At 43.7% G+C, this 12,102-nt stretch overlaps 1 pseudogene; it reads left to right on the plus strand.

Moving 5' to 3' along the window:
• The first annotated feature begins 2,966 nt into the window (after window positions 1–2,966).
• LOC140454378 (olfactomedin-like) lies at window positions 2,967–10,511 on the plus strand (annotated as a pseudogene).
• The last annotated feature ends 1,591 nt before the right edge of the window (window positions 10,512–12,102 follow it).

The raw sequence follows: 12,102 nt of genomic DNA on the forward strand, positions 1-12,102 counted from the left end.
GATAATCTTCTTCACTGTCCACTATACCATCTATTTTGGTGTCATCTGCAAATGTACTAGCGATACCTTCTATATTCACATCCAAATCATTTATATAAATAACGAAAAGCAGTGGACCCAGCACCGATTTGTGTGGCACTCTGCTGGTCACAGACCTTGGAAAAGTAACCTTTACCACCACCCTTTGCTTCCTACCTTCAAGCCAATTTTATATTCAATTGGCTAGCTCTCCCTGGTTCCCACGTGATTTAACCTTGCTAACCAGTGTATCATGTGGCACCTTATCGAATACTTTGCTGAAGTCCATATAGACAACATCAACCACTTTGCCTCCTTTGTCAGATCTTCAAAACAATTCAATCAAATTAGTGAGACACAATTTCCCATGCACAAAACCATGTTGACTATCCCTAATCAGTCCTTGCCTTTCCAAATTCATGTAAATTCTGCCCCTCCCAATAGCACCCACCACCGACGAAAGGCTCACTGATCTATTGTTCCCTGGCTTTTCCTTACAGCCTTTTTAAAATAATGGCACCACATTAGCCAACCTCCAGTCTTGCGGAACCTCACCTGTGGCTGTTGATAATACAAGGGGCCTCGCAATCTCTTCCCTAACTCCCTACACAGTTCTGGAAAACACCTGACCAGGTCCTTTTTAAATCTTTTCCCTCTCACCTTAAATCTATGCCCTCTGGTTTTGGATTCCCCTATCCTGGGATGGACCCTGACTGTTCACTCTATCCATGCCCCTCATGGTCTTATAAACCTTTATAAGGTCACCCCTCAGCCTCTGACACTCCAGGGAAAACAGCCCCAGCATATCCAACCTCTCCCTATGGCTCAAACCCTCCAACCCTGGTAACATCCTGGTGAAACTTTTCTGAACCTTTTTGAAATTTCACAACATCTTTCTGATAGCAGAGAGAGCAGAACTGAAGACAGTATTCCAAAAGTGGCCTAATCAATGTTTGTACAGGCACAACGTGACATCCCAACTCCTTTATTCAATGCACTGCGAACCAAAGCAAAGCGAACCAAGTGCCTTCTTCACCATCCCGTCTACCTACAACTCCATTTTCAAGGAACTGTGAACCCACACCCCAAGACTTCTAGTCAGAAACACTCCCCAGGACCTTACCTTTAGGTCCTGCCTTGCTAACACATAGCACCTCACATTTACCTGGATTAAACTCCATCTGCGACTCCTCAGGCCATCTGATCAAGGTCCTGTTGTACTCTGAGGTAACCCTCTTCACTGCTCCTCGGATGCTGCCTGACCTGCTGTGCTTTTCCAGCACCACTCTAATCTAGACCCTGATCTCCGGCATCTGCAGTCCTCACTTCCACCCAGCCCTCTTCACTGTCCACTCCACCACCAATTTTGGTGTCATCTGCAAACTTCCTAACCATACCTCCTATATTGACATCCAAATCACTTATATAAAAGTGACAAAAAGCAGTGGGCCCAGCACTGATCATTGCAGCACACTGCTGGTCACAGGTCTCCAGTCTGAAAAGCAACTCTCAACCACCACCCTCTGTCTCGTACCTTCAAGCTAATTTAGGATCCAAATGGATGTACACTCAACTTTAAACAGCTCTTGACAATCCCAAATGCATGAGAATGGACAATATTCATTTGAGGAGAGGAAAGCAGCAATGGTTAATAAAGTGTACAATAGAGAGCCTGAGACTTTGTTGGGCAAGGGACAAGTGTTAAATATCTGTCTGCCTGAACACCTGCAGGATCCTGATGTTTACCATGTGGTGTGACAAGATAATAACTGGGAACACTGACTTTGAAGAAGGACTTGATAATTAGTGCTGAAATTATCTTCCAGTTGAAAGCTGACTTCTTAATAAACCTTGGGAAAAGGAACTGGTTTAAGGTGGGGAAAATACACAGGATGACAGGAGAAAGGGCAAATACATTCAAATAAAAAATCCCAGGTGAGGGAGGGTTAGAATAATAAATGTGCTAGTGTTGTCTGACATTTCAAAGATATGAGCATGAACTTCAGTGACAGGCTGTATACTGCAAATACCATGAGTATGACAGGGTCAGCACAATCAATAGGGTACAGGGTCTAGTCCACCCTGGAGTTAAAGAGGTCTCACTCGACAGATCAACCCCTCAAGGATTCACTGTAGGGTGTGGGAAGGTTAATGGGTGGCTTTGTGAGTAGAGTTGCAGGAACTGTTGATACACAATAAAAAAAAATTCGTTAAGAAGTTAAAATCAGAGAAGTTTGTTCATCCAGAGAATGGTGAGCCTGAGGAATTCTCTGCCACAGGAAGCGGTTAAAGCCAAAACTCTGTATATTTTAAAGAAATTCAATACATGTTTAGGGCTTAAGTGATCAAAGGGTATGGGAGAACAGGCCGCTGAGGTGGATGATCAACCATGATCATATTGAATGACACAGCAGGCTCGAAGGGCTGAATGGCCTCCTCCTGCTCCGAATTTCCATATTTCTCGATCACATGCTTGTTCTGCATCCTACTGCATGATAATCAGAGAACTAGAGCAACCAGACCATATCTTTTGAAGCGTACTTACAATTTGTATTTTTATCAAATCTTCTTTCCCAGTCTCATTCATGACTCTCACCTGTGCCAGTATGTGGGTCATATGAGGACACATGTCCCAGTGATAGTTCTGTTTGTTCAAGGACCTCCAATCCTAATTATGAAGAACACACCAAGACTAGAATGCTGTGGTGGAGATAGTTTATTGTGTGCCATTGAACTTACATGTCCATGCTAAACACCGGTGTGATCATAGCAGGCTAAGTGCCACTCGCTGTTCCCCAAGAGTTGGTGAATAGACAATCTTGGCCCAGCGTTACAATTCAACTATGGTGTGTATGGAGCTGGGTAAATTGGCTAGGGAGCAGGAATGTTATTGTCGTCCCTCTTTGCCCACAAGCCACTCGTGAAGATTAAGCCAGCAGCAGGTGAGTATGCGGCCTGGAGGAGGTACCAGTGAGCCTCTGGATTTCATTGGTGGCTGTTGTATTTCAGTGGGGCCCCAAGACTACATACCAGCCTTGGCCTTATGGCCACTTGCCTCCTGCCAGCTGGGTGTGCTCTCAGATCTCAATGTTGCCCATTATGAGGGGCTACTGGGCTTGGAGGTGAAAATGGTCAGACTGTTTGCCATTTCCTCCTCTATGGGCACATTATTCAAAATTACCCCACACATAATATGGGTTGACTCCACCTTTGGCTGTAGCATTGCTGATTTGCTGTCTTTTTTTTTGTTAATTGCTGTTAATTTTGTTAATCCAATGTCCAACAGGATTATTGCTTTCTTGGCTGCCAGAAATACCTCTCCTTTGTCTTAGCTTTGACAAAGGGTCAGTTAGACTCGAAACGTCAGCTCTTTCCTCTCCTTACAGATGCTGCCAGACTTGCTGAGATTTTCCAGCATTTTCTCTTTTTTGGTTTCAGATTCCAGCATCCACAGTCATTTGCTTTTATTAGAAAGACTTTGCAGTTCAGTTCAGCAGGGGATTCTGGGAAAAAAAAACTACATGGAAGGATAAGCACAAGGGAAGCGGGCGCAGTTTTGTTCTTTAAAATGCTCACCTCATGGCTTACCAGTTTCCTGGAAACACACATTAGAATAATCATTGTCAGTGCCATGCCATGAAAGTGGAGGTCACAAATCATGTGCCAATTGGAACATTGTAAAATAGGTCAACATCATTACTTGTTACCGACAAGATGTATGGCTGCAAGGCTCTCTATTTCAGGCATCCAGGACTGATTGCTTAACAAGCAATGTAAATGCCTCACCTTACTGTGTATTCTAGCGTTTAGGGTTGTGAGTAAAGAAATGTCATGCTCATCTTCAAGATCTTTGCCATAAATTTTCCTCATCCACACCTCTCCCCCGCAACTTCATTTGGGCATATCAGAATTTCCCTATTAGCATCACTGGGAGTGGAAATGGCCAACAGTGGCTGGTGAGGCTTTTACTGAGCACACCACAGAGCAGAACTCCCCTGGGACTGCAGGCACAGCAGGGGCGATGATCTCACTAACATCCTGATGCAACAATAAAGAGGGTGCATTTGGACATTACCTACTATGTCACAGCTTTCCTGTTCTCTGAATCTGAAGTCCAAATTGCCCCTCCTCGCAGACTGGGTCTGTGAACAAAACAACCAACTCGTTGCCCTTGGCCCTCCATAATAGAAAACCGTCCCTAATTGACCCTGAATGGCTCACATTAATGATCATGGCCAAACTGCCCCTGACTGGCACACATCAAGAACACTTTGCTTCACCAGCCACGTTTCTTTCAAAGGGCCTAATGGAACGCGACTGAGATTTGTCCAGAGTGCTACCAAACCTGTGGTGAAGATAGAAAACTCTGTTAGAATTCTGGGAACTTAGCATGAATTGCCAGGTTTGTAAGCTTCTATAATAACTTGAACAACCCCAAGCATCAAAGTGACAATGCCATTGCAGTGGATGATGTGGAGGTGCTGGTGTTGGACTGGGGTGGACAAAGTTGAAAATGACACAACGCTAGTTCAACAAGCACTTTGAAAGCTCTTACTTCCAGATGAACCCATCGGAGAGGATATCAGTGCAAAAGGAACAATGATATCAGTAAATGTGATGAAGGTTAAATCTGATGTGGGAAACGCAGGGTTGGCAACACAACTCATTCCCTTTGTGCCAAAATCTGTGGTTTGCTAGAGTACGTTCCTCAGTCTTCTGGATTGAAGAGTAGGATTTTGTCAGGTTTTTTTGGGGGAAGATGCCAGTTTTCCCTGGATGTGCATTCTGTCCACAGGTCAATGCCAAGGACTGCGACTTTAACTGTGTACTTTTTATTGACATACGGAAATTAGTTGTTGCACGATGTCCGGAAGTCAGGCCCTGCACTGATCCATTAACAGAAATTACACTTCATGCAGATGTGTCTAGTGCAACGCAAATCTGCTCAGCTTGCAACAGTCCCTACAAGCTCCAACAAGGGTGCTTGTGTTTATATCAGTGATGACATGGTCATTGAAAGCTTTCAATACCTTGAATTTTTATTATGGCCCCTAATCATGCTGAAGGTGATTAAAAATGTATCAAGAGAGCACACTTCACTGCCTTTTTCAGTATTCCCATCGCATCTTATTATTGATTTCACTTGTTTGATTTGGAAGTATTACCACATTTATTTATATATCGTGTCTATTTTTGAGTGGGCTTGAAGTATCACAGTGTATATAACCCGTTCCTAAGTAGCCTACAAACCTGATGCACTCATGCCAGATCCCAGAATTCTCAGCACAGAAGTGACAACATTTCTGTCTCCATCACAGCTTTGTTAGCACTCTGTACATAAGTGAATTGACTATTTTAATGACCCATACTCTATATTGTAGTATATTGCAATCATCGTTGTAATGTAATCCAAAATTCACTCTTTTAATAAAGTATTATTAAGCAACCAAAGAGTTATCAACACATATTTTCGCAGAAATTGGATATGCTAGAATTCTTAAACACAGCTAGTCATCCTTCAGAGTCAGAGTCACAGAGCTGTACAGTATGGAAACAGACCCTTTGGTACAACAAACACATCCATGCCGACCAGATATCCCAAATTAATCTAGTTCCATTTGCCAGCATTTGGCCCATATCTAAACCCTTTCTATTGACATTCCCATCCTGAATCCTTTCAAATGTTGTAATTGTATTAGTCTCCACCACCTCCTCTGGTGAAAATAATAGAAGTCACGTGGTGAACTGCATTGGGACTTAGTGAACTTCTCTCATTGTGGGTTCTTAGTTAAATGTTGCCTGAATTTCAGTGCCCTCTTGAACTGTCTTACCTGTCCATCTTCCTTCCCACCTATCCGCCCCACTCTCTGCGTCATCACTATCAACCCCTACTTTCACCAACCTATTGCATTCCCAGCTACCTTCTTCCAGCCCCACATCCCCCCCCCCCATTTATTTCACAGCCACCTCCCCACTCCCCATTCCTGATAAAGAGCTTATGCCCGAAACGTCAACTCTCCTGCTCCTTGGATGCAGCCTGCTTTTCCAACGCCACACTCGTTGATTCTGAACTCCAGCGTCTGCAGTCCTCACTTCCTCCTAATCTCTCGAATCCAGTGTGCACCCTTTTAGAACACCAAAGCAGCTCAAAGTCACAAGCGATGTTTCTGTGTAAGTGTGGGGCATTTCCTTCTCATTAGCTTTGACACCACCCCAGAAGCACGATACGAAGATAGGTGGAGTTGTGGACAGCGAGGAGGGCTGTTGTCGGCTGCAGAGGGACTTAGATAGGATGCAGAGCTGGGCTGAGGAGTGGCAGATGGAGTTCAACCCTGCCAAGTGTGAGGTTGTCCATTTTGGAAGGACAAATAAGAATGCGGAATACAGGGTTGACGGTAGGGTTCTTGGTCAGGTGGAGGAGCAGAGGGATCTTGGGGTCTATGTACATAGATCTTTGAAGGTTGCCACTCAGGTGGATAGAGTTTGTAAGAAGGCCGATGGAGTATTATCGTTCATTAGCAGAGGGGTTGAATTCAAGAGTCGTTGAAGTGATGTTGCAGCTGTACAGGGACTTTGGTTAGGCCACAGTTGGAGTACTGCGTGCAGTTCTGGTCGCCTCACTTTAGGAAAGATGTGGAAGCTTTGGAGAGGGTGCAGAGAAGATTTACCAGGATGTTGCCTGGAATGGAGAATAGGTCGTACGGGGATAGGTTGAGAGTTCTTGGCCTTTTCTCGTTGGAACGGCGAAGGATGAGGGGTGACTTGATCGAGGTTTATAAGATGATCAGAGGAATAGATAGAGTAGACAGTCAGAAACTTTTTCCCCGGGTACAACAGAGTGTTACAAGGGGACATAAATTTAAGGTGAAGGGTGGAAGGTATAGGGGAGATGTCAGGGGTGGGTTCTTTATCCAGAGAGTGGTGGGAGCATGGAATGCGCTGCCCGTGGGAGTGGTAGAGTCAGAATCATTGGCGACCTTTAAGCGGCACTTGGATAGGTACATGGATGGGTGCTTAATCTAGGTTAGAAGTTCGGCACAACATCGTGGGCCGAAGGGCCTGTTCTGTGCTGTATTGTTCTATGTTCTATAAGCAATCTCACCATCCTCGTTCAATCCCTCATTTCTGTTGTCCACCCCTCTGTGTGGCAACAAGCACTTGCTTTTTATTCCTCTGCTTCCAACTGTAACTCGGGCATTTCTATTAGCTCTCTTCCATTTGCATACTTTTTCCATGAGAGTGCCCAAAATGGTCAGTCTTTGCAAGATGTCTGAATGAATGGACAAAGTCAAAATCACACAACACCAGGTTACAAGTCCAACAGGTTTATTTGGAGGTACAAGCTTTCAGAGCACTGCTCCATCATCAGGTAGCTAGTGACTATTGGACCAGTTGGACTATAACCTGTGATTTTTAACTTTGTCCACCCCAGTCCAACACTGGCACCTCCACATCATGAAGGGATGGAGACCGACCTCAGGCAAACAGGATACTGGGGTTGACAGAGGTATGGTATGCTTCAGAATAGCTTCCTAATGTTCCTTTGATTGAATTGTTTTTAAATGCCTGATGTATTTCAGTTTACAAATATGTCACGTACTGTCGACGAGCTGGAGTCATTTGACACACAGAACATACTGACATTCTGCAAAGAAATTGCATTGCTGAGGAAACCGCTCACGGAATGTGAGGAAGAACGTGCTTCCCCAACTTTTGACCTCTGTTGACTATGGTGAGTAATCAATCAAAGATAAGGGCGATGAAGTAAAATAACTCTGCCTGATCACCAAAGGAGATCTCACTGAAGCACACAAACGTCTTACAGGGCGGATGCAGGAAGGCTGTTTCGCCTGCTGAGTTTGGTGGAGGGGAGGTGGTCTAGAACCAGGGGATACAGTCTCAGAAGAAGGACCAAGCCAAGTAGGACTGAGACAAGGAGGAATTTTCTTTCACTTAGACAGTATTGAATCTTTGAAGCTGTTTTATACTGAAACTACAGTAAGCGTTGTCCGCAAGTAAGTGAGTTCTGTCATCAAGCCAAACAAACATCTATCGCCCAATTGAGTAATGTGGCATATACATTTCAGGACCAATGTGACACTGGGTTTGAAGAACATATGTCACAAAGGCTGTTGGGTGGTATCGAGTAGCTTGCCCTTTTGGCAACAGGCAAGGTACTGACTATGCCAATCCAACCTGTGTTTACAAATTTCAAAATACAGTAGATTTGACTGGGCATTTATGAAGTGATGCAGAATGTGCTCAGAATTATGCTGACAATGAATTTAGGATTGTCAATTTTGCAATATAACACATTTGTGTGTACTGGAAACTACAAATTTTAATACACTAACCCTACAAAGATAGAAAGAACATATGCACACACTGCTCCTGTTTCAACTTAACAAAATAGGGGACAGACATTCTTTATTTTAGTCCTCAGAGCAATGCTTCGACCAGAGTCAACCTGCCTTCTTTAAACTTAACCAAGGGTGAGCAGTTAACTGTCAGTCATCACCTAACTGGTGCATTCTCCAAGACAATGTCACTACCAGTCAGAGTCTACTTGGCAACCAATCAATGCACTGTTCTCATACAGTATAAAATATTGTTCCCATCTACATTTGTATTCTTGCAAAATTCTGATGGGTGCAAGATGAAAAATGGCAATAAAATGTCTTTATTCATAAATAGGAGAAAGTGAGCACAGCAGATGCTGGAGATCAGAGTCGAAAGTGTGGTGTTGGAAAAGTACAGCAAGTCAGGCAGCATCTGAGGAGCAGGAGAATCGATGTTTTGGGCATAAGCCCTTCTTCAGCCCTTCCTGATGAAGGGCTTATACCCGAAATGTCAATTTTCCTGCTCCTCGGATGCTGCCTGACCTGCTGTGCTTTTCTAGCACCACACTCTCGACTTTATTCTTAAATACTCAGGTTCAGTAGTACCAAACAAATGCAAATATATTTTCAGAAATTGCGGTAAAACTCGGCAGCTTGGCAGTTTGTGTGGAGAGTAAGCAGAGTTAACTTTTTGCCTGTGTTCCAAAGAAGTCGCTGAACCCGAAACATAAGTGGGCGGCACGGTGGCACAGTGGTTAGCACTGCTGCCTCACAGCGCCGGAGACCCGGGTTCAATTCCCGCCTCAGGCGACTGACTGTGTGGAGTTTGCACGTTCTCCCTGTGTCTGCGTGGGTTTCCTCCGGGTGCTCCGGTTTCCTCCCACAGTCCAAAGATGTGCAGGTCAGGTGAATTGGCCATACTAAATTGCCCGTAGTGTTAGGTAAGGGTAAGATGTAGATGTACATGTACATGTAGGGGTATGCGTGGGTTACGTTTCGGCGGGGCGGTGTGGACTTGTTGGGCCGAAGGGCCTGTTTCCACACTGTAAGTAATCTAATCTAAAAAAAATAAACTCTGCCTTGTCTCTACAAATGATGCCAGACCTCCTGAGTTTCTTCAGCAATTTCTGCTTTCATTTCTGATTTCCAGGATCTACAGTTCTGTGCATTTTTTGTTTTACAAATATGTTTTTACATGTTTTAGAGCTGTTACAGTGTACACTGAAGTATACTATTTCATTATAATGTCACTACCATTAAAATACCATGTTGCTGGAGATGGAAGCATTGAATTTGTAAAATGTAAGTACCCCAAAGCTGAACTGGAGCTTCCTTTTTTTTGCTAACTGGAAGCTGTGGTCATAATGGCCTTCTCCAAATGGGTGAACCTGCTGTAATGCTTTTAATTATAGATATGGAGGACAGGTTAAAGATCCAGCTCCATCCAGCAATGACTCAGAGCTGTAGTGGGTGTCCCCACTCAGCACAGACAGATGAACGCTTCCCTCCTTCAGGCTCTACTACTCTTACAGAGATTTGCTGTTCAACAAAAATCCGATAATCAAATACTTTTAAAATTATAGATATTCTTCAAGGTTTCCAGACATAGGACAGGGAAGTGGAATGGTTTTGTACAATAATTCCTTGCATTACAACGGTTACAATTCCAGGGACACGTGCAGGTATAACATAGACACAGGCGGAGTGCAGAGGCAGACTCTTAAAGATGCAGCTTTCAATAACAAGCATTCTTATGCGGGCGTCGCATACCGAGACGTAGAGGCCAGTTTCATCCACAGCAAAGTCCGAGTCATTTACTGCCTTGAAGGAAATGCAGTTATTGGTAAGATTAATGCGGTCTCATTCATTGTGGAAAAGGCATGGGCCACCAGGCTGTTTAACCCTAGTGTGACCAACCCTTTTATGATATGTGGGGTTCTGTATGCAGTTGACCTGTGAGCCACAGACTGAGGAACCTTTCTACACATTTGACACCAGAGCTGGAAGAAAGATCAGGTTTCCGTGGAGATGGGTAAAATCATGAATGGACTCCGAAGTATTAATTACAATCCAGCCAATTACAAACTCTGTGTGTACAATCAGGCCTATGAGATGACTTATCATGTGCTGTTTAAGCCTGATGAACAACAGTAATACTTTAATGATTAGCAAACTGATCAACTAGCTTTGGAAATCATTGGAGGAATTCTGAGTTCATTAGGGAACTTCTATGCTTAAATCTTGGATTATATTTAAATGACACATTACCCATTTCTTCCGATCAAAGTTTAGCCTCAGTGTTAGAGCTGGTGGGTAATGCTGATGTTGCAGTGCACAGTTTTTGAATATTTACTAAAGTTTGTTCCACAGCACCTTCCAAATCCTCAACCTCTACTTTCTAGAATGACAAGGGTAGCAGATAAATGGGAACACCGTGGCCTGCAAATCCCCCCCTAAGCCACTCACCATCCCGACTTGGAAATATATTGCTGTTCCTTCAGTGCTGTTGTGTCTAAATACTGGAACTGTCTTCCTGGCAACAATGTGGATTGCCCTACACCAAATGGACAGTAGCAGTTCAGGACGGCCAGGACACTGCCACCTTCTCAATGGCACTGAAGGACAGAAATAAATGTTGGTCCAGCCAGCGATGCCCATGTCCCATGAATGAATTAAAGCAAAAGAAGTTTCCCAGAATGAGTAAGATTCTTATCTACCATCGAATGATAAGAGGTAGGCTAGGTCTTGCATGGAGCTGTAATTGAATTCAGCTCTCATGTAACCAACACATTCAAGTGATACAGTCAATGTGAAGAGATTTCCTTCCAGATTCATGGTGACATTCTGAATGTGTGAATAATTCTGGACATGACACTCATTTAATATCTGGACAACTATCCAGTTGGAGGACATAGCCAACTGTTACATTCCCGACTGTTACATTCATTCATTTTGTGTCCTTTAGGAATGATTATTGAAATTGATTGTCAGATAGAGAGTGATAAGTTTTTCATTAGAGACTTATTCTGCCATTCTTAGTAAATTTAAAACATAAACAGCAGCATCTGCAAGGAGTTGAGTTCTGAGCAACTAATTGTGTTTATTTATTCTAAATATCTTTACTTTTGAGCTCTTTCCTCCCATCCATAAACTCTTCTGTTTCAACACGATAAGTGTGAGGTGCTGCATTTTGGGAAAGCAAATCTTAGCAGGACTTATACATTTAATGGTAAGGTCCTAGGGAGTGTTGCTGAACAAAGAGACCTTGGAGTGCAGGTTCATAGCTCCTTGAAAGTGGAGTCGCAGGTAAATAGGATAGTGAAGAAGGCATTTGGTATGCTTTCCTTTATTGGTCAGAGTATTGAGTACAGGAGTTGGGAGATCATGTTGCGGCTGTACAGGACATTGGTTAGGCCACTGTTGAAAAGTGCGTGCAATTCTGGTCTCCCTCCTATCGGAAAGATGTTGTGAAATTTGAAAGGGTTCAGAAAAGATTTACAAGGATGTTGCCAGGGTTGGAGGATTTGAGCTGTAGGGAGAGGTTGAATGGGCTGGGGCTGTTTTCCCTGGAGCGTCGGATGCTAAGGAGTGACCTCATAGAGGTTTATAAAATCATGAGGGGCATGGATTGGATAAATAGACCAAGTCTTTTCCCTGGGGTCGGGGAGTCCAGAACTAGAGGGCATAGGTTTGGGGTGAGAGGGGAAAGATATAAAAGAGACCTAAGGGGCAACATTTTCACACA

This window comes from Chiloscyllium punctatum, chromosome 29, assembly GCF_047496795.1.
Source record: "Chiloscyllium punctatum isolate Juve2018m chromosome 29, sChiPun1.3, whole genome shotgun sequence".
NCBI classification, from domain to species: Eukaryota; Metazoa; Chordata; class Chondrichthyes; order Orectolobiformes; family Hemiscylliidae; genus Chiloscyllium; species Chiloscyllium punctatum.